Source organism: Prionailurus bengalensis, chromosome A1, assembly GCF_016509475.1.
Source record: "Prionailurus bengalensis isolate Pbe53 chromosome A1, Fcat_Pben_1.1_paternal_pri, whole genome shotgun sequence".
NCBI classification, from domain to species: domain Eukaryota; kingdom Metazoa; phylum Chordata; class Mammalia; order Carnivora; family Felidae; genus Prionailurus; species Prionailurus bengalensis.
Window position 1 is genome coordinate 113,258,231 of NC_057343.1, and position 23,658 is coordinate 113,281,888.

The 23,658-nt window shown below is 40.5% G+C and overlaps 1 protein-coding gene and 1 long non-coding RNA gene across 2 annotated transcripts in view; one reads left to right on the forward strand and one right to left on the reverse strand.

Moving 5' to 3' along the window:
• Positions 1–774: 774 nt before the first annotated feature.
• Positions 775–4,399, reverse strand: LOC122487667. Its single transcript, XR_006298434.1, has 2 exons — positions 4,102–4,399; positions 775–1,237 (listed from the first exon to the last, which is right to left on the reverse strand). It is a non-coding gene; the product is annotated as an uncharacterized LOC122487667 (long non-coding RNA).
• A 159-nt stretch (positions 4,400–4,558) lies between these two features.
• SMAD5 (SMAD family member 5) overlaps positions 4,559–23,658 on the forward strand; it is a 49,887-nt gene continuing 30,787 nt past the window's right edge. The window contains exon 1 of the mRNA XM_043588443.1: positions 4,559–4,819. The gene's annotated coding sequence lies outside the window, so the exon portion shown is untranslated. The remainder of the gene's footprint in view (positions 4,820–23,658) is intronic.

Here is a 23,658-nt window from a genome sequence, read left to right on the forward strand (position 1 = left end):
AGCGGTCTTCCCTAGAGAGGAATCTCCCAATTATGTTGCTCTGAAAAAGAGAAGAGAAGAGAACTTAAAATGGACACATTAAATTTGCACCACACGTAAAGTCACCGGTGCTTTAAGCATCTGCAAGCATTTGGGGATCAGGCAAGCTTCTGAGAAGCAGATGAAAACTATGGACTTTTTCTGCAGAAAATGTGTAGGTAGGTATATACACAAAAATGTGCATATTCATTCCAGGGGATGGGGTAGTCACAGAGTTTCTCACATCCGGTCCCTGAAGCTTCAAGGGGTCTATGACCTGGAGATTCCTGGGCTTTCCGTGAGGCAGTTGTCATTTTTTTTTTTTATTTTACTTTTCTTTTTTTCAGTAAATGAAGACTCTCAACATCTGAGTTGTGAAAATGAAGGGTCTGTGGACTATTAAGGGATCATTTCACCACAGAACACTCAAATTTTACTGGAAAAAAGTCCTTTTTAAAAAATATTGATTTATTTTGAGAGCGAGAGAAAGAGCACGAGCACAAACAGGGGAAGGACACACACACACACACACACACACACACACACACACAGAGAGAGAGAGAGAGAGAGAGAGAGAGAGAGAGAATTTCAAGCAGGATCCCTTCTCAACACAGAGACAGATGTGGGGCTTGATCTCAAGACTGTGGATCATGACCTGAGCCGAAATCAAGAGCTAGTTGCTTAACTGACTGAGCCACCCTGGCACCCCTGGAAAAAATCCTTTCAAATGTTGAATAAAATCACTTTAGTGTATTCTCTGGTTCACACAGAACCTTAGCTCTGTAACATGAAGTGTATCTGGGAAACTTTGTGTGATGATTTTTTTCTCTCTCGGAATTTTGCACACTGTTTCTTCGCCATCTCATGCTTCTCGGCACTTTTCTCCACTTAGCTCTGCCTCCTGCGCCGTTTCCAGTATGAAGGCTTGGGGGTGGGGCTAGTCTGTCCGTTGAAGAACATACAGAACTTGGAGAGGAAGCTTTAGCATTTCCAGGACACTGTCCAGAGGAGTCACTCAAACTCAGGCATTTCTTCCTCTGAGGTCCACTTGCCATGACTGTCGGAGGAAGTGAGTGTCTCGGAGGTGGCTATGAGGTGGGACCCTTTGCATCTCTGTGGTCACTCACTGATCCTTTTATGCCGGGTGACTCCTCGAAACACCATCATGTTCTTCCAATTCTAGTGGGTGTGCGTTGGGCATTAGGGAGAATCTTCTGAGCTGTAGCAAAGCATGGAAATGACATATTTATTAAGGATATTGGCACCAAAATCAGTTGGCCTCAATTACCCTTCAGTTAAAAATTAAAAATAGGGAAACACTGAATTAATGATTCCAGTTCTTCATGTTCCATATGTGGTCCCCTATTTCCTGAAAATTACTTCCTTTTTGGTTCTGGAAAATTCAAGGTGGGAGTAGGTCATGAACTAAACATTCTGGCTGATTCTTTTCACCTAATGAATAATTAAAGCAATTCTTTTTATTTATTTATTAGAAAAACTCAAGCAAAGGGCCCATTTTCTCCCTAAACATCAACCCCAATCAAAGAAAACCTATCTGGGGCTTAAAACAATACCTACAGCCGCGCCTGGGTAGCTCAGTCGGTTATGCATCAGACTCTTGGCTTAGGTCATCGTCTCACGGTTTGTGAGTTGAAGCCCCTGTCAGGCTCTGTGCTGATAGAGTGGAGACTGCTTGGAATTCTCTCTCCCTCTGTCTCTCTCTCTCTCTCTGACTCTACCTAACTCATGTGCTCTCTCTTTCTCTCTCAAAGTAAATAAATAAATAAACTTTAAAACATTAAAAAAAATAACACACAAAAACCTTTTTGTATGTAGCGACATTTTGGACGGGATGACTCTTGGTAGAAGGAGGCTGTCCTGTATATCGCAGAGAAATTAGCAGCTTCCCTGGCCTCTACCCTGTAGATGCCATTAGTACCACCCTCCTGTATGTGACAGTCATGGTTGTTTTCAAATATTGTCAAATATTCCCCTGGGATGGGACCGTCGCCTCTGGTTGAGAAGCACTGGCCTAAATTATCCACAAATAGCTTTCTCTGCAAGTATAGTAAGATTGAAGTTTGAAGCTGCTTTTATCTGCTCTCATGGGGGAATGCTAAATCAGTTTATCTATTGTGATGCCCCATTGAGACTACGTCTATTTGTTCAGATCATCCCATTCTACATTTGTTTTTAGAATCCATTTGATAGTTAAAAACAGGAACTTCCTTATTCCATTCCTATGGCTCTGGTGTGCCTGTTCATTCCCCGTTTGATAATCTTTTCAACTATCTAGATATTTAGCGATCTGTCTGATTTTCTATACCCTTTGAGCCTAGGTAATTTCTTAGTCCTTTGGGAGGCATTTTTGTGCCGTTCAAGTTTCCATTCCTTCTTCTTCTTTTTTTTTTTTAATTTTTTTTTTAACGTTTATTTATTTTTGAGACAGAGAGAGACAGAGCATGAACGGGGGAGGGGCAGAGAGAGAGGGAGGCACAGAATCGGAAGCAGGCTCCAGGCTCTGAGCCATCAGCCCAGAGCCTGACGCGGGGCTTGAACTCGCAGACTGCGAGATTGTGACCTGAGCTGAAGTCGGACACTTAACCGACTGAGTCACCCAGGCTCCCCATCCATTCCTTCTTCTATGGTATCATCTCTTCCCACTTCAGACCTAAGCTGAGCTCACATAGCAACTTGGAGACGTTGGAGTCTGTGATCAGTAGGTGTGTACATGGTTCAGGAAACACAACTGTTGGCTTTAAGGTTACAAATGTGAGCATTAATAGGAATCCTGCAATCACAAATTGTTCCTTATATAATGTGCAGTGACTGTAAGATGGCCAACAGTTTGGGGGAGGATTTTACTAGCTGTTTGAAGTGAGGAATGGCTCTAGTGTACAAAATGTTTAAACCAAATTGTTATGTCTTACAATGTTCAACAAAACACTCTGCAAACATCGGTTCTGAGGGAAAAAAAAAGGCACCCTCCAAGGCAGGGTTATAGGCACTTCTGGGAGTTGTAAACCCATGCAGGCTCCAGAAATATGTGCCTTCCAAGGGCTGGAAACTTCTGAATTGCCAACAAATAATCAGTGAGTGTGACAAAGAGTTAAAGTACACAGACGTTACTTTCACAAAATTTATGGTGTAGTAAAGAGGTTTAAGATGTAGACCCAAGACTGCAAACCAATGGTCAATAGGACTAAATCAGGACCGTGGATTTGTTTTGCTTGGCTTGGAGAGAATTGGCCTCCAGCGTGTCTAAGAAAGGGCGAAGAAGTGAGAAAGAATGAGAGAAGTGGCTAAACTTTTAGACAACAGAGAGTTTTTTTTTTTGCATTAAAATCCAGATTTCCAACTGTTTTTGAAAAATCCGACGATCTGCCAACACTGGCCCTTATTCTGTTTCCCTACAGTGGTGGTCGGCTGGAGTGGAACAGCAGCTGTCCCTTTGATCAGAACAGGCACTCTCTGGGTCCCCACCCTGGCCCACTACACTTCCTCACCAGGCGTCTCTCCCATTCGAGATTGGCCACCCCTCATGCAGAGACTTCGGCAACATTTACTTTGTCTCCTCACCGTGGAAACAAAGTGCTGGGGCCCTGAGCAAAATAGCAGCTGCTCATTTGTGTGAGATGATGCTGGCTCAGGCCACAGAGGTGATAATAGAGGCAGTGAGAAATGGTCAGATTTGGCATATATTTTGAAGGTAGAGTCAATAAGATTTCATGATGGATTGGATTAGGCTATGAGGGAGAGGATTTGGAAAGGACTCCAATTTTGATTTTTACTTAGATTAATTTCTTTAAAAAGTAAACCTATGGTGGAGTATTGGAAAACCAGTATTGACCTCTTAAAATAAGAACATTTAAAAGTCTTTCTTCACTAGTACTCTTCCACATGGGTGCCCTAGGTAGTGCCATCATCATAGTCTGGTAAATGCTGCCGCTTTGGGGAATTTTGGGGGAAAGAACAATGAGAAGAGCCCCAATGACTAAGAAAGAGACTTAGATTCTTGTCCCAGGAGGCGGATTGGAGAAATGCCAGCCTACTGGTGACCTCTGTGCACCTCACTGGCCTCACCTGTCCAGAAGGGTGTGTGTATCCCGAACTAGTGGGGTTGATCTCCCAACATGGACGGTCCTACTTCGGGGAACTCCAAGTTCAGGCACTCAAAAGGGGTTGGGAAAGTAGAGGCTCCAAGATTTCCAAATGGGAGGTGTTTCAGGGCTGCCTTGAGTAAGAAACTGTTCTCAAGTTTGTTTTGAAGCTAGTTTTCATAGATCTAAGTGAAGAGGACTCTCTTCACCTAGATTTATATAGTTACTTTAAAAATCGATGAAAGCAGCAAACTTGTGTCGGAAGATCTTTTTTTTTTTTTTGAACAGTTTTTGCAGTTGAGAAAATCCGCAATTGTCCCTATCGAGGGCAATAGTTTTATTTTGTTATCTTCTGGGCTGCTTTGGTGAGTGGAGACTACTAGTGGCCGTTGTGGCGGTAGGAGCTGACCGACTCCCATTCGGGGGCTGGCCATTGCCGCGAGAGCCTCCGGCGGATCGGAAGCTGGACTTGGCCGCGCGGAGCCCGGCGCGGAGGCTTCCTTCCCTCGGGCACCGCAGCGGTCATTCGACCCCTGACGCGCATGCGCAGACCCCAGCGGCGTCCTCCCCGGCTCCTTCCCTCCCTCATCCGGGTCCTGGGCGAGCGGGCGCCGTGCGCGTGTCTCGCGGCCGAGCTGCTAATAAAGTTGCACTGAGGGAAAGCGCAGCGACGGCGCCGGGGGAGTGCGTCCAGCCGGCGGGTGAGTTAGTGTGGGGCCCAGGGCGGGCGAGCGGGCGAGCGGGCGAGCCGGGCCGGGGGCTGCAGCTTCTTCCGCGACGCAGCTCGCCCTCAGGCCGGAGTGGCTGGACTCCGGCCGAGGTGGGGGCGCTGGGCCGCGGGCGGAACGGAAACCGCCCGGGCCTGCGGGGCGGGAGAGGTAGGCCGACTCCCGGCCTGCAGAGGTTCGGGCGGCCGGGGATGGGGCGGCCCGTCCCGCTGCGGAGGCCGTGCAGCGGCCGGGGGCGTCCCGTGGCTGGCCTTGCTCCTGCGCCGCCGTAGCCTCCCGGACTGTGGAGGGAGGCGCTCGGGACGCCCTCGAGGCGGAGGAGGAGCGGTGGGGGCGGGCGGGGGGGGGGGAGATCCCGGCGCTGCTTGTGTCCAGAGGAGCGGTTTGTTCTACCTCATCTAAGCACCACCCTCAGTCACACCCCTGGTAGGATCGCCGTGCTCGGTCGAGCCATCCGGTCTGCTTGCTACACTGCAAAGCTGTCCAATGGCTTGATGAATCCGTGCCGCCGTCGCTTTGTGTTTCAAAGATAAGGATCCACGCTTATCGGTGGGAATTACACTCTGGGCACTTGTGACCTGCTACTGCACTCAGCTGGTAGTTAGACCTGGTTTCTGCCCGTTGCCGTGCCAGTTTTCACCATTGCAAAGATTCCTTCCCCTTCGTGTTAACTTCTGCATTGCTGCAAGGAAAACGCCAAGCCGTGCCTGTTTGCACATTCAGCCTCTGCCCGGTCTTTCACTTTAATATCAGTACTCAAATTCATATTCCGGGCTCTCCCCCTCCCCCGTCCGTTTTCCTCTCTTCCCCTTTCAGCTGCTGTTATTACGTGGAGTTTGGAGCCTAAGCTTTGAAAACTCCCATGTGGCGCCTGTCTTAAGTTGGAGCATGCTCAGTAGCCAAAACAGATTTTGGTTGCAAAAAAGAACTGGGGCGAGGATAGTCCGGGTATTTGGACGTTTGCCCGATTCCTAACAAAATGTTCCAATTCTGGTTTTGATGGCATTGGAGAATGGAGCTGTAGGCCAGCCTGGAGGTGAGGAATGCCTGAACACCCTGGGCCAGATCGCTATCTTGATTGCAGAGACATTGTTTCCTGACCAGCTGGAGGTCTAAGAGTTGTTGGGGTGGTGGGGGGGTGAGGGGGGGAGGAACATTCCTGGCTGCTTGTGCGTTTAAATGGGTGTGGTGCTAAGTATATCTTGTTTACCTTATCTTTCTGTGGAAAAAGTTTTGAAGTCTGGTTGGGTTTGTCACATCATGCCTGTTGCCTAGCACTGCCTAAAGTGCTCTTATCTAGCAACAGGCTGGGTAGGTGGAGGTCGTGGCTTGGCCTCACAGAAGTTGAGAGTAAAGGATGCTTGGGTTGTTGTTTTAAAAATTATTTAAGTTCTTTTTAAATAGAGCGCTTGGATTTCCTTAAGAGGACTCGAATTGCCCGGAACGAGTTAGTTTTCAATTTTAATTGAAAGGAGTTCTAAGATTTCTGCAAGGTGTCAATGTGGAAGTGGCCGTTGTAGGCAAAACAGTTCTTAGACACAGTGTGACAGTTTGGTATTGATCAGGATACTGTTGTGAAATTAGTGTGTTCCAGAGTCAGTAAGTAAGGGATTATTTTACAGATTTGTACAACTTTCTTTTTTTTCTTTTACTCCTTCTTTGGTAACTATTTTTTCCCTCTGTGGGGAACCCCAAGATGACAAGAATGCACATGTCGTAAGAGACAATTTACCAAAATATAACCTTCACAAAAGTGGTGCATAATACGTTTTAGAGTTTTAAATTTTAATTTTTGTTTTGTTTGTTTGTAGATCTATATTCCCTCTCTATTGCAGATCCCTTGGTCAGTGTGCCTTTCTTTTTCACATGGGTGTTTTTATCACATGAATGTTACCCTGTATCTTTGTTACAAAATTTCATTCATTATTTATCCTTCCATTCCTTTCAGGTTTGAAATAGCTGAGATCGGCAACAAAAGTTAGGTGAACATTCTCAACTGACTTTCCTCTTAGATTTTAAATGCATCCATATGATACAGTGTGGTGAAAAGGAAAGTCAGCAGTGGACTGAAAAAAGAATAAAATATTTTTGTAGAATACGTGCAGATTTGCTGGTATTATCTACTCGTCTGGTTCACCTCGGTAGGCGCCACAGAAATGGGTAGATTGATATGTGCTGCATTTCTTTCCCCTCTGGCAAAGTCAGCTATTAATTTCAGTGGGAGACAGTGGCAGAATGTTGTTACTAATGAGGTTTGAATCAGATGTTGTTTACTGTTAGTTATGTAACATGTTGCTGGAAGTATTATTAAAAGTTGCCTTCTGTAGCAAGGTAGAGGCAAGTAAATTCTGCTTACTCTTCACTGAGTTTTAATTCTTGGCTGAACCTGAAGGCACATTACACTATAACCATAATTATACCTGGGCAGCCTGTCTGTTTCCTGTTTTCATCATGAACCCAAACATTATGATTTGCAGTGATGATCTTTTTTGTCCTTTGCGTTAAACAGAGGCAATATGTTTTCTCTGTCTACTGGAAACAGATTTGTAACTTGGTCAAATCAAAGATACTGGATTCTCTGTTTTTGAAGACCAAACAGTAAAATACCAGTTTTTCACTTATTAGTAATGTAAATTGAAATACTAATGCTATCTTAAAAAATCTATTTTACACATATTGTTTGATAGTGCTTTATGTAAATTTTAATGTTACCAGTAGTTTGTAGAGTGTGTGAATTAAGAAAGCCCTTTTTGTTTATGACTTATCAGTGTTTATTATTACCAGATGTATATGTTGGTTTAGGCAGTGAGCCACACATTTGGATAAATTTCAGAGTCTGCTTGAGTGTACTTTAGGATATAGCCGCCTTTATTCCTTTGGTTTATCATTTTTGCCTGTTCTCTTTACTTCTGGAGGGTCTGTGTTCATTTCTCTTTTTTTAAATTTTTCTTTCTTTCTTCTTCTTTTTTTTTAAATGTTTATTTAGAGAGAGAAGAGAGTGAGTTGGGGAGGGGCAGAGAGAGAGGGAGACACAGAATCCGAAGTGGACTCCAGGCTCTGAGCTGTCAGCACAGAGCCCGACGTGGGGCTCAAACCCGCAAAGCACGAGATCATAACCTGAGCCCAAGTCGGATGCCTAGGCTACTGAGCCACCCAGGCGCCCCACGTGTCTCTCTCTTTGTGTGTGTATGTTCCATACTAATCACAAAGAAGAAGCCAAAATAGTTTATTTGTTCATGTTACCAGCGCCTTATATCTGATGGGTGTGCCGCTTGACTCAGGGTCAAAGACATTGAAGATTTCCTTTTATAAAGGACAGTTGCAGCCTGAGAGATGATTTGTAACTCCACCAGTCTGATTATTCTGGAGAGGAGAGTTATCTGGAAGGCTACGACCCAGGAAGGCTGCAGGGAGATAGGGTGCTTTCCCACCAAAGAAGATGGTGCACGACCCCAGGAAGCCTATCCATGTCTTTTCACACCCTGTTTTTCCACTTCCAAACCTAATAGAATAACAGTAATTGAAATTTTTAGTGTTAGATTATCTAGTTTATTGTCGTTATCTAGAACTCTGAATCCGAGAAGTATGTGTACTAGTTGGAAGGTTAAGATACACAGTTCGTTTTGAAGAATTGATTGTTGTTAGGACCAGCTAATTTCCCATTTTCGTACATCATGTTTACATTCTAATATTTTTATTGTTTGAAAGAGGGGGTAATTACAGAGTTAGTAGGTTTTTCATAAATAATCGCCTAGTTTCCAGCTCTTCAATGTTTTTTGTTTGTTTGTTTGCTTGTGTTTGTCTTGGGCAGCTAGCTGGAGACATTTTTGGCCCCATCTTAGGAGGGAGGTGGTTTCAGTGACTTTTCTTCCTGCTTTTACTGTGATATTCCTGACTTGGTTGTGACAGTATTTTAGAAGAAAGAATTATTTATCAGACAGTTCTGTATGGGCAAGACTAAAATTGAAATTCACTTTTGGAAGCTAGTTGTTAAAGTACATTTTGTGAACAGGTTTTGCTTTTGAATTCTCTGGTGTACTAGTCTCTGTAATGTTCATCCAATTTACAGAGGAGTATACTCTGAAAATCTGACAATGGTTTGATCTGTTGTCTGATTTGAACTGGATTTCCCCTTTTGATTTCTGTATATATGTGTTACTTTGTTACTGCTGAAAATAACAGTAAGAAAAGAAGCTAGTGTCACCATCGCACTTTTCTCTGAGCTTAGCACCTGGAGTCCTGAGACGTGCCTTACGCTTTGCCCGTTTAACTATGATCTCAGAATATGGCTGGTGCTTTCAAGGCAAGTTTTGTTTTGTTCACTTTTGTTTTCATGATGTGTCAGGATCTGCCTTGCATCCTATCTGGTGGGCTGTATAACTTGAGATCTAGTTATTCAGGTTTCTGTGTTCCCAGGAAAAGGGGGTACTGTGGAAATATTTCAAAGCTAGTCTTTTGTTTTTTTTCCCCCCTTATTCACCTCTTTCTGCCCACTTAAGTGAGTACCTACTTACTCACTGACCATTTCCATTTCCACTCTTTGGAGCTGAGTGTACATTAAATGAATGATGACAACAGCTGAAAAGGTATCCAGAGCCATATTTGCTCCCTTTTCTTCTGAGTAGGTGACTTGAACTCTGGGGTGCACATGAGGTATGTGGAGACCATCTTCCTAAAGCGCTGTGTACTCAGGTTAGTGCTTGGTGCTCCAGAGACACATTTGGTAATGTAATGATTTGGTATCCCTTGACGATTTTATAATTTAAAGGAAAGCACCATAATGATTGACCAGCTCTGTGTCTATTCCTGTGCCTACAGGCCTGTACAAGTATACTCAAACACATCTGGTAGTAATAGAGGAAATCTTGCAGGCTCTGTGGGGGTGAGTATACATCTAGATCAGGCTCTGCTTAATTAGAGGACTTAGAGGAGCAGGTGAAGTTTAAAGAGTGATTAAAAACTGGGAAACAAAAGTCTGGATGTGGGAGATAAAAACGTAGAGACTTGTGTGGGCACAGAGAGACTATGCAAGATAATCTGTGAGAAGTGTCAGGGAACATGAGTTCAGCTCCTGACTGGCTTTGAAATCCACTGTGAGAATTTTTGATATCTTTGGAAATTGAGAGCCACGATTTGGAAAAGTAGTGATTTAAATGTTTCTCTAGGAAAGTTATTTTGGTGCCCATGTTGTATCCCCTCTTCCTCATAGATGTTCCCATAAAGAATCGTAGGATTTCTGAATCAAGAAAGTTTGTGGGAGGGGTGCCTGGGTGGCTCAGTTGTTTAAGAGTCCAACTTCGGCTTGGGTCATGATCTCACGGTCCGTGAGTTTGAGCCCCACGTCGGTCTCTGTGCTGACAGCTCAGAGCCTGGAGTTTGCTTCGGATTCTGTCTCCCTCTCTGTCTGCTCCTCCCCGCTCATGCTCTGTCTCCCTCTCTCTCTCTCTCTCAAAAATAAATAAACACTAAAAAAAATTTGAAAAAAGCAAGCAAGCAAGCAAGCTTGTGGGCAAACTTGGTCCTGGTTTGTTTCTCTTCTCTGCCTGCAGCCAGGGATGTGGCTTACGTGTTTTAGTAATTGTATGTCTGGGTCTAGGATTGGTTTGACACTGGTGGTGCGGATACGTGGTCACTACTATTGATGTTAGAGCCATAAGGGTAAGATATTTTTAGAGCTTTACCCCCACCAGCCACAAAAAGTTACCTTTGCAAGTGACTTCTTTACATGTTTCTAAGGACCTTGTTTCTTAGACCTGCTGTAAACCCTAAGACTCTTGTTGAAATGGTGGCAGGTAGGGTTCTAATCTCAAACCTCACGAATCTGAATTTTGTGGGATGGTTATGAGAAATGCGTTTCCTTAGGACCCCCATCTGTAATTCTTTTGTACAGGCTTGGCTGAGATCATGGTGGGTTGTGACCCAACCGTATGGGCATTTATTTGCATGGGTTGATGTGCTCAGGAGATTTTGTTTTGACTAACAGTGTTGGATGAAATTTTTGGATTGGTCACTTGCCTTTTACTTTGGATTGAAGCAGTTGGAGAGGTGTTGGAGCAGAAAGTGAAGGAGCTGTTTCTGTGAATTGTTTTGTCAAGTCTGGGCACGAACCGTGTGTGTGTGTGTGTGTGTGTGTGTGTGTGTGTGTGTGTGTCTAGGGATGAGTTTGGAGGGTGGTTTGTGTATATCTTCTGGGAGTTGGTCAGGAGGTCCTACTTAGGTATCTTGAGGTAAGAACAGGATCTTTGGGTTTTCATATTAATATGATTTCATTTGAAATGGAAGCCTGGTGAAGCTTAATAACATTTTATTTATACATTTAATGTATGTAAAATGTAACTCCTGATCTTCCTTTAGCTTTGTTATCACTTTTCCCCCAAATCAGTTGATGACAAATCCTGTTCTTCCAGTTGTCAGGGCTTGACACCTTGGAATCATTGTTGACGCCTGTGTTCTCACATTCCCCGTATCTCTTCTATCAGGAAACTTACTATTCCCTAAAATGCATGTGAAGTTGTCTACTCCCCACTGAACTGCCATCACTCTGATCTAGGCCATTATCATCTCTCACCTAGCTTACTGCAACTCTGAACTGGTCTCCCACTTTTACCCTTGCTGTTTATTCTCAACACATCAGCCAGAGTAGTTAGTTCTTTAATGTTTGTCAGAAAATGTCCTGTCTCCACTCAGAGCTCTCAAATGAGTCCTCATTTGAGTTACAGTAAAAGCCATTGTCCTTATATGCAGGATGTCCAATCTGGGTCTCTCACCTGCTGAACCCCATTCATTATTTTCCCTTCCTCGTTCACTTTATTCTCATACTACCTTGGTCTTGGCAGTTCTCAGAATGTGCCGGAGGTGCTCCCACCTTGAGATCTTTGCATTGCCTGTTGCATTTGCCTGCCATGATTTCCCCCAGATGTCTGCCTGTCTTGCTCCTGTTTCCTTCATGTTTTGATTCCCTTGGTGTCTGCTTAAGTGAGGCCCACCTCAGCTGCCCTATTTAAAATCACACCTCTCCCACCACACTTCCCATTCACCTTCCTCTGCTCTATTTTTCTCCCTAGCACTTTTCCCCGAACAAACTACAGTATTGCTTATTTATTGCCTTTGTCTGTCTCCCTCCTCTGGAGTGTAATCTACCGAGGACAAGCGTTTTGGGTCTCTTTATTCATGTGTATATTCCCAGCTCCTGGAATGCTACCTCAGAAAATATCCTTCTGAATGAATTACTTGAATAAATTTCAAAGGTCCTCTGAATATGCTTAGTATTGTTTCTTAAAGATTATTCTCTGGTGAGAGAGATAAAAATCATGTAAGTCAGCAAACACTTTCAAATTGATTTATACACTGAAGGAAATGAACATGGTATTAGATGAGGGATTGGGGAACACCTACTTTATATAGGATTATGAGGTGATCAGGGAAGGTCTCTGGGATGACACGGAAGCTGAAGTCTGAATGCCAAGAGAGCTTGGAAATTAGTGGTTGGGGCTTGAGGAGAGTGGTTTGGGCAGAGAATGGCCTTTGTAAAATCTCGGAGGTACAAAAGACATTCCAGTATAGGAAGATAAATTCCTTTGAAAGATGAATTCTTACTAATATTTTTTGAGAGCAGAAAGTGTTTGCCCCTAGTTTCTCATTGGTTTTTCTTAAATTTCCGCTTCTAAATTTGAATAGTCCTAGATAGATCTGTTGGAGATAATTTTTTTGAAATATGAATGTCTCTTGACATACAAGTCCTCTCTTTAGTAAGGATTTTAATATGGGTGAGGTATAGCTGCACTTTGGTTTTAAAATTTGTTTTTTCCCCTGACTATATTGGAAGTATGTTTGTTTTAAGAAGTAAAGAATTGTATGAAGCAGAAAGTGAGAAGTACCCTACCCCTTCAGCTAAGGCCCTTTCAAAAGCTTTTTGTGCTCATTCTCTTTCATTTATTAAACAAATATTTCTTGAGCATGTGTATCACCGGGCTTACAGTGATGAGTGAAAATAGGTATGGTTCCTTTAATATACATTCATGCAGAATTTGTACTCTTACGGAGTTGGATAGATAAATGTAAAAATATAGTGTGTTAAGTGCTACAAAGTAGAGTTATGTGATGCAGTAAGAGTGTTTAAGAGGGGGGTTTTGTCTCTGCATCACCATCTGGGAAGGCTTCCTGAAGAAGGGATGCTTGAGCTGAAATAGAATTAATGTGTGTGTGTGTGTGTGTGTGTGTGTGTGTGTGTGTGTGTGTTTTGTAATATGCTAGATTCTTCTGTAATGCATGATGTTTCTTAATTTTATAATGTGTATAATGTTCTCAATATATCTCTGAGGTACCACTGCTTTTTCTTTGTATTTCCAGGGTACTCTGCATTATTAATTGAAAGTTTGCAGAAGAATTTCAGGGAACTTAACACACAAGGATTTCTCAATCTTACTGTTACCTGTTTGTTTCTGTTTTTGTTTTTTAGCTCTGGGGAGCAGTCATTTCTCTAAGAAATAAAAAAAAACCCACTGTAATGAAAAAGTCATCCAGTCAGGTCTTCATAAACAGAGGTAGACTATAAACTTCCAAGGTATGGCAGGTAATAGGTCATAGTTATTTTCTCAAGTCCCACCAAGTTCTGGTATAAGAAGTAGCACACATTCCTGCCTGCTCAGTTACTGGCCTTCTCTGCTTGCTGTACATATTTTTAATTTTACTTTAATGGCTCATCTTTCTTGGTTATCATACAAAAGTAAATCTAGAAGAAAATGAAGCGGTGTACTAACCAGCATATGAAGCTGTTCACAACACCTTCTCTTCTTTCCATTACTTTTTAAGATCTTTGATACTACAGATAGTATCTTTTCAGCCTGACTTTTTGGCTTATTAGATACTCAGCCGGTTTTGAGTAAAGGAAACCTGCCCTCTCAGAGTCAGCTCTCCCTTCTGTTGCTATGGTCCTCCAAATCTACACATCCCTCTTCTCTTGAGCTTTAGTTTCACTATTGCCGGGACGTGCATCTGTGCTTACTTCCTCCCAGCCCTCCACAGCCTCCTCTTGGCTAGACCTAGAATTGTCCTTTTTAGGTAAGTGATGTCTTTATTTTTCAGCTTTTAAACCGTTACCTTTCTTGTTTGCCCTTGGTCTCTTCTGGGTAGTTACCAAATCCTGTTGATGTTTTATTTGTAATGCCCATCACATCACTTCATTTTTGTCTCTACTGCCATCCCTGTCCTGGTCTGTGTACCACTGTGCTGGAGTGTCCTCCTGTCATAGTTGGATTTCTACCATATATTCCATCTACCCTCTGCCTCCTGAATTAAGTCTCTTACTTAGTCATGTGCTGTTGCCATTTTTGACTTCTCGAAATTCCTCTTTGGACGTGTCTTTCTGCTTAGAACTCTACACTGCAAATAGGGTTCCTTCTAGCAGCAGGGCTGTAGCCCTGTATTCATTCTTTCCCTGTTTGGCATTCATTCTGGGGCCTTTCCCTTTTGCTTCACAAACTAATTGTCCTCTTCCTGCCTCATTTGGCTTAGTAATACTTGGTTTTTCTTATTCTTGTTCTTTATTAACAACTGTATTGTGGTTTATAGATTGTCATCTTCCTCTTTTGAGCTTGTGATAAGCATTCCCAAAATATGTGCAGAAATGATGTGCTGTTATTCTCGCCTCATCCTTAAGACTTTTATCCACTTCCCTGCAATGTATGTGGTGGGGGAAGGACCCAGAGCTAGGCAGAGCTAAGATGTTTTATATACTGGCGAAGCCTTCCACTTTTTGTCACTAGCCATTTGCAGCCTAGTTAATTTTTTCTTCATTCTTATTTACAAATATATCTTTTTACCTTCTTTCTCTCCTGTTTTCCAGTTATGTTGGAATAATTCCTCTTTCTTTCTGTTTTATTTATGATCCCCCTAAATCTAAGTTTCACAGTGTTTGATCACCAGATTTAGTTACATTTACTCAAACTGCAATATTGATGGGAATTAACTGGCTCAACTTACACAGGTTGTCACAGGTATTTCCTAACAGGATTTTAGATTTGGGGACATTCTCTGGCTTTAAAGGTAGAAATAGAAACTCCCTGAAAGGAATATTTTGGGTACTGTTCAGTTTAATTTGTACTTTTTGGTTTGTTTTACTTGGTTAGCCCACTATGCATTACTGTCATAAGACTTGACTTCTAAGGAAAAGGCTCATTTTGACACTTAAAATTGTAAAAGTTTGGTATAGTACAACCTCAGAGCAAAAAAGAGAAAACAGAATTTGTCTTCTCTCCTGATTAGGCTATTGAAATAAGGCTTTGATATTTATAAATAAAGGTTAAAATGTAAAAGATGTTAAACATTAAATGTTACAAATTTGAAATAGCTTCTTATGAATGTTTATTGCAAAAGAAAATAATTCCATGATTTCAGTTCCTTGAAGTCTCCTTGTTTTCCTAGGAATTAATTATATCACCTTTAAAAAATAGTAGCAAATATGTATTATTCCCACTGGTGTACATTAGGATAGCTTTAATGTGATCACTGGCCCAGGATGAAGATGGCAGAGGCACAAATAGAATCTGCTTAGAAGCCAGGTTTTCGTGTAGAACACTGTCTCACATATCTGGGCTGTGAAATGCATTTTCCTTTTTACTTAGAGGAGAGCACAGAGGTAAGCAACGAGGAATGTGGGAGAGAGACGCTATGAGGAATGAATAAAGAGTAGGCAGGAAAGAAGAGTCAAAGGGATGAGAACAAAAGAAAGGAGAACAGCAGATACTGGTGGGAAGTGATGGAGGGGGGGTGGGTAGCAGGAGAAGGGACTTTGGGGGAGGAAAAAAGAAAAAGCTGCGTTATTTCCTTATTTCTTATAAGGTGTACTTACATTTTTTTCACCTTGTAACATCTCTGAAATTGGGAGGTGTCTTATAATCAATGGCATTTGAGTATTGGTTTTAGCTAGGTGACATTTGTGTTGCAGTTGTCCTTGCAGGTGCATAAACTCTGCCTTTCTGTTTATGTTGCTGTCATTTCTTTCATGTACACCCTTTGGGAAGATCAAGCAAGTATCAGAACTTGCAGGAGGGATGTCCATAGCTTGAATGACAATACTGGGGTAATACGGGAACACTTCAGACCTGCAGTCTGAGGGCAGAGATTGATACTGTGAATAAAAATTTTAAGTGATAAGAAAGCACTGTGTGATAGTTTAATTTGCAATCTGTTCTTCCTTCAAGGTTAATAAAATAATGGTACATCTTAAGTAGATGGCTTTGTATATTCATTGAAATAAAGTAGCTCAGTTATATATTTGAAATCCTCAGCCTGATCTCAGAAATGTTCATGATAATTGCAACAGTGGTAACTGCAGTTCTCCTTTACTGAGAATGTGCCATGCCAGGCACTGAGTTAAGTGGGTATCTCATTTAATTCTCAGAACTGATATTTATTATACAAAATAGGAAAAAATAGAGGTTTAGGTGTAAATGTTAAATCCAGAATTTGAACCCAAGTTTATTAGACTTTTTAGATCTGGTGTTTTTATGTGTTACAATGCGTATATTGTTATCTGTGTGTAGATTAGCCTTATTTTATTGTATATTTCTAGCCAGTTCTTTAGTTCTACCACCTCAGTTCTAGCAAACTGAATCATTTTCTCATCCTGGTGGATGAAAACTCAGATTTTGTGTCTTTACTCACAATTATTTTTATGCCTCTGATAAAGCTACTTGGTGGTTCTTGTCTCCCTTCCCCTGTCCCCAAAGGGCCATCCCCTTAATTTATTGTAGCACCTTCTACACCCTTAGGGCATCTGCCATTCTCCATTGTGCATTGCAGAGAGGTATGGGCATATTTTCATAGCTTATCAATTTATAATTCTTTAAAGTTTTAGTCTGGACTTGATTTATCTTTTTTAGCCTTTTAGTTTCTTGCTTAGTGGTTTGCCCTTTTTAGGTGCTCTCAGTGAATGTGTGTTGTGTAAATAAGACCGTGAGTCTGAGATCAAGATTAGCACTGGTTATGTCTGTTTGTGCCTCAGTAGACTCTGAAGGCATTGTGGAATGGGAGCACAGAGAACCAGATTAATTGCCCAGCAATATGTAACCTCTGAAGACTGAAGTTATTCAGTATAGCTTTGGGGACTTTCCTCTATTACTAGGATAAGTTTAGAGATACTATAGGAAGGTATTATGGATGGTTATGCACACAGCTGACTGAGCTGAAAATTGGTGTTCTCAGTGTTTGTGAATTCATTTTACTTAGTGAAAAGCAAAAGAGGTGTGAAAAATTGAACCAACTTTTCATGAATAGATTCAAAATTCTACATTTTGATTACTAGAAAACCTAGTCATACCCTGATTTTCAAAGGATTGAATGTTTACTTGTGGTTCATATTACAGATGCTAATATATGCATACTAGAAAAAAGTATAATATCTTATTTTGTTTTTTGCGGGGCGCTTGGGTGGTGCAGTCGGTTAAGCGTCCGACTTCAGCCAGGTCACTATCTCGCGGTCCGTGAGTTCGAGCCCCGCGTCAGGCTCTGGGCTGATGGCTCAGAGCCTGGAGCCTGTTTCCGATTCTGTGTCTCCCTCTCTCTCTGCCCCTCCCCGTTCATGCTCTGTCTCTCTCTGTCCCCCAAAAAATAAATAAACGTTGAAAAAAAAATTTTATTTTGTTTTTTGTGTATGTAGTGAGAAATTCTTTTATAGCCAAGGACTTAAGATAGTAAAATAAATCTATTGCTGTATCCAAAGCACTGTGATAGTTTTATTTGTGAAGATCAAGTATTGTCTCGAATCTGATAGATTTTACAGAATAGTTTACAGGAGAAAACTTATCATACGGGTACAGTACAGCAATTTTGATCCCAGTAAAACAATTTTATTTAGAAACCTAAATGTTAAATATTAATGAAGTGAATGAGTGAGATTTAGGCTGTTAAAATTATGTGTTCTAGTGATTAGTGTGGCAAAAATGTCCTAATGAGATAAAAAGGCTTTGGAGTAAGGCTACCATAATGAATATAAATTTTTAATTAAATTTTAATAAAATATAAATTTTATTTTTATAATTTTATTATAATAGTAATAAACACTAGTCTTTCATACATATTGACTCATTTTGTTCAATTGAGAGAAGAATGGGTTGAAGTAGATAAAGAGGTTAATGAAGTATGTTAAGTGGTATAAAGAATCACTTTGAAAGTGAGCATATTGAACAGGATTATCCTTGGTCTCTGAAACTATATAATGTTGTGATAACAACACTTTGAGTATTTTGGAGAAGTCAGAGATAGGGAGAACAGTAGAGAAGGTCTTTAAGCAAAGAATATTCTTTGGTGGGAGACTTTTCTTTTTAGGGTACCGTGTGTACAGTGTTTAGGAGTGTGAGTTCTGGAGCCAGCCTGCCAAGTTTCAATTCTTGGCTCTATTTCTAATCTATATAAATAAGCAAGTTACTTTTAATTTCTCTTTCCTTGTTCTCTCATCTGTAAAATGAGAATAGTGGAATTTACCTGATATGGCTGTTGCAAGATTTTAATGATTTTTTTGTCTCTCAGAGTAAGGTCCTTAACAGTGTTAACATAGTGTTCGATAAATGTTAGTGGTTTTTTATTATTATCATCATCATCATCATCAAAGGAATATTAATGTTTTTGCTTTAGCAATTGATTTTGTAGAAAGGAAGCTGTTGGATTCCTTGAAATAGCTATATTCTTTTTAAGAAAGCCCAATGTCCCACAAAAGTCTACCTCTGTAGGTAACTTCTTAAGATCATTCATGCCCTGTTGTCTCTTCAGTCATTAACATTGCAACCCATGTTCCATGCTCTGTACAGAGAATTTCCAGTACAGCACAGCAACGGAGAGCTTCGTAAGGATAACTAAGTCATTAAGAAAAGCTCATGCTACACTTAGGTCTTCCTGAACTAACGATAATTGGCTCTAAAGAAACCCATTTAAAATGAAACCATTTAAAATTCGATCTGTATTTTATACTAAATTGTGAATAAAAGGTCTGATTGGGACTTCATCTTCAAAAATTAAAACTTAGGAAAAACATTAAGTTACAGTTGTAAACATGTATTCTTATGGTGAACAAAGAATGGATCAAGTTTGATGGATAGGCTTAATTTTTCTCACAAGATAATTTAGCATGATAGGGCATCCCTTATGTTTGTCATGCGTGCTACTAACATGAAGAGCTTTTTTGTGTTTTTTGTGAAAATATCCATAAAAAATACATACTGATTTTACTAAGGATCACTCTTAATCCTTTGTCAGTGAAGCTGTTCTCTCTCCACTAAGATAGGCTTGCTTACTGTAAGTGTAAACATGGTGAATTCTTTCAGCTCATTGTTCCCTATCAGTGTAAACCCACTGCAGAAGTACCATCCATCTTGGCAATATCACATCACTCCTGCGGGTCTCTTGGAGGCGAAGGGAACTGCAAATCTGATGCTTATGCTGCTTGCTGTCTGTCCATGAGTGTTAAAGTCATTTGTCTCTGAATCTGGAGTCCCATGTCCTTCGTCAGCATCCGTGAAACAGTTAACAGACTAACTTACTTGCTTGGGGGTGGGGAATGGTAGGGTAAAATTAAATCCCCGACCCTACATTGTTGGCCGTTATTTTAATAAACTTTGTAAAATTTCAGAGTATTTTGCAAACTTTGTACTTTCACTGGTGGCTTGTAAGCCATTATGGTGAGGGAAATGTTAGTGAATGGGAACTAATTTTGTAAGTGATCAGTTCACAAACAAATTTTTTTAAAGATTATTTTATAAATTTCAGGTATATAACTTATTGAACATTTACATATGTGTACATCTATGTCATCATCACCCACATCAAGATGTAGAATATTTCTGTCTCCCCAGAGGACTGTCTTGTCCCCACTTAGTTAACCTTTCTTGCCTCTGGTGACGTAGGTTAGTTTTGCCTTTTTCTGAGAAGGAATGATAAAATGTGTAATCTCTTGTATCTGACTTCTTCAATATTTTATCTGTGTGACTTATCCATGTTTTTCATGTGTTAGCTCTTTGTCGTTGCTGTAAAGTATTCTGTTTTATGAATTTGTTACTATGGTTTATTGACCCAGTCCACTGTTGATGGATATTTGGGTTATTTCCAATTTGGGACTATTACAGATAAAGTTGTTGTGAACATGTATTTGCCTTTTGGTGGCGCTAGCACTTGTTTCTGTTAGTTATATATACCTAGGGATGGAATTGCTGGGTCATCGGGATTTATGTGTAATGTGGAGTGATATTTCACTGTTTTCTTTTAAAAAAAATTTGTTTCTGGGGGCGCCTGGGTGGCGCAGTCGGTTAAGCGTCCAACTTCAGCCAGGTCACGATCTCGCGGTCCGGGAGTTCGAGCCCCGCGTCGGGCTCTGGGCTGATGGCTCGGAGCCTGGAGCCTGTTTCCAATTCTGTGTCTCCCTCTCTCTCTGCCCCTTGCCCGTTCATGCTCTGTCTCTCTCTGTCCCAAAAATAAATAAACGTTGAAAAAAAAAATTAAAAAAAAAAAAAAAGAAAAACATTTAAAAAAAAATTGTTTCTGATAACAATGTTGAGTCTATTTTACCATCTAATGGCCATTGGGGTATTATGTAAAATGCCTGGTCAGTTCTTTTGTTTAAACACCAGTAAATTCTTATGATGACTTTGTAAGGTGAGACTTAGATAATGAGTACTTGAATTAGTTGCACATATCACTTCTGCAGGTTGCAAAGTTACAAAATAGTTTTAGAAAGAATAGCACGAAAGGTTTCTGAAATCTTTAGTCATTCCATTTTTAGAGTTGAATACATGATTTGTCCCTACTCCTTTCCCATTTCTCGTTTTAAGAAAACACTAATACTGAGTCTTAAGTTTTTGGAATCTGACACCCTTTTTTTTTTTTCTTCCTGAAATCAGTCTCTTGAAGTTGAACTAATGATATCCAGTCATTGGCCTTTTCTTTGTTCACATTCTCTTTAAACTTTGCCTTGTGTTTGATATTCTGCAGTACTGTTGTATGTAATTTTAATCTCCTTTTAACAATACTTCATCGGTGACTTTTTCCTCTTCCCTACCAGTGAATGTTCCCTAATATGCCCGTGTTAATGTGTTGCTCTTTTCACTCTGTTGAAAACCTATTTTATATTACTGTTTCAGTTCTTTGTAGAAAATCTTAAATCTCTTTCTCATTTTTTCCTTGCTCAACCTATATGTCCAGTTATGACTTTTTTCTGATAGAGGTCACGTTCTTCTCTACTGACTTAACTACCTTCTGAGTGTCCTTGATTCTGCTAATGGGGTTATCATTATCTTAGTCACTTGGTTCAAAATTTGAAGTTATCTTTGATTTCAAGGTATAGTTGATAGAAAAGTCAATGACCATTCATTAAGTACTCCCTTAGTATGTGATACGATGCACGGAATGGTGCCAGGTCCTAAAGACTTCCTCCTGGAAGGATTTTGTACTCCATTTGGGAAGTTAAGATAGTTCTTGTCACTTTTTTTTTTTTAAACTTCCTGATCTTGAGAGGGTGGGTGCAAGTTGGAGAGAGGCAGATAGAGAGGGAGAGAGAGAATCCCAAGCAGGCAGGGTCCTCACCTTCAGCTCAGAGCCTGACACGGGGCTCAAACTCACGAAACTTGAGATCAAGACGCTCACCCGACTCAGCCACCCAGGAGCCCCCTTGTCACTGTCGTATTAATTAGTTTTTATGATAAATATTCAATGACCATAGCCTTTTTAGAATAGGGTGGTGAAGGAATTCTTCACAAAGGGGGATGGACTTGAGCTTATCACTAAGGATGACAGAGATTTCTCTTGGACACTGATGGGCAAAAGTACAGGAATTTGTGCTGGATCAGAAAGTGTGGATAGTGGTACAGTGGTGGGTACATTAGGTTTTTTTAAGTCTTGACTCTTCCTTTGAATACTAATGACCATAATTCATGTTTAAATAGCACTTTGGAGTTTATAAAGCATTTATTGTATGTGTGCTGTGTGTACACATATGTGCACACATATTTTTTTACTTAAACATTTCAGTGACTTAGGAACCATCTACCTTTTTGTACAGGTAAGTTAGTAGACTTGGAAAGAATGATACTTGCTCATGGTCTTCTGTCTTATAAAGGACTGAATCTGGTCATTTTCTGTTTTGATCATACTACTTTTTAAAAATTAAAAATAGTTAATGTTTTGAGTTATGACCTATTTAAACATAGAAAACAGGAGAGAAAATAACATATCTGGTTACTTGCCAGGTTTTTTTTAAATCTGATTTTAAAAGAAGACAGCTGAAGCTTTTCCATTCTTCATCCTTCTTTCACCAGTGGTACCCAGTACTCAGTGTCCTGAGATTGGTTATGTATCATTTTTATTCATACTTATATTCTCTTACCATATGTGTGCATATTCATAAATACCATGTTTTAACTTTTATGTAGTTGCTCTTATAAAGGAATGTATTTTTTTCCAAGTTGCTTTTCTTTAGTTCACTCACTCACTACTTGCTTGCTCACTCACTGAATAAATAGGTACTGTTCTAGGTCCAGGGGACTATGATGGTGGATAAGGAAGATAAAGCTACCTGCCTAGTAACATTTCAGTGGGGAAAATATCTAAAAAGTAATAAAATTGGTATCTTGGTCAGGTTAGAATAAATATCATGAAAATTTAGCAGAATCAGGGACTAGGGAATGATGTGGGAGTGTGATGTATACTATTTTAGATAAAGTGGCCAGGGAAGTCCTTTTTCACGAGGTGACATTTGAGTAGCTGAATTAATTGAAAGAGTAAGCGTGTTAAATAAGATCAGGGAGAATTCCAGGGGAGAAAACATCAAGTGCAAAGGCCCTGAGATAGAAATGATCTTGGAACACTTGAGAAATGGAAAGAAGTCAAGGGTGATTAAGTTAGCTAGAACAATGGTAAGAAATGAATCTGCAACTGGAGGGGTTGTGGGAGGGGGGATGGGCTAAATAGGTAAGGGTCACTAAGGAATTGACTCCTGAAATCATTGTTACACTATATGCTAACTAATTTGGGTGTTAAATAAAAAAAATTAAAAATAACAACAACAAAAAAAAAGAAATGAATTTGGAGGAGAAGCCAAAGGCTAGCTATGTAGGCCCTTTAAAGTGATGTTAAGGAATTTGGATACCAAGTGTGATGGGAAGCCACAGAATAATTTTTGAGCAGGGGTATGACAGAGTTTGACATACTTTGAAGGTTACTTTTATATTAGAATTCTGTGTAGAATTCTGTAGACACTTTATAGTCTGTGAACTGTTACTGACAAAAGAAAGAATGTGGGAGCTCTTTCTATATTGCTCTGGGAAGATCTGGAGGATATATCGTTCATATGTTTTTTGTACCTTTTTTCTTTTTAGAATACCACAGTTCATGTCACTGAAGGTGTGTGTGTGTGTGTGTGTGTGTGTGTGTGTTAATTTTCTCTGGAAGGCCATGAAGGACAAAATAGAAGGATGATCTCTGAGAAGGGGAATTGATTGATGATGGGAAGAAAAATGGGAAGGAAACTAAGCACTCAATCCTTTTTGTCTGTCCAGAAAATATTTTTAAATCATACAGAAGAGTGCACAGTACACATCTTAAGTATCTCACCAGCTGTATTTTCACAAACTGAGCTCTCTCGTGTAATCACCCATAGTGAGAAGTAAAACTTCACCAGGATGGCAGAAACTCTGATTCCCTTCTAATTAATATCCTTCCTTTGAAAGGGAAACCACCATCCTTTCCTGACTTGTAGCACAGCATGCATTAGTTTTACCTCCTTGTAGTGCCAGCACTCGTAACTCAGTTCTCTTCACCATAATTTTAGT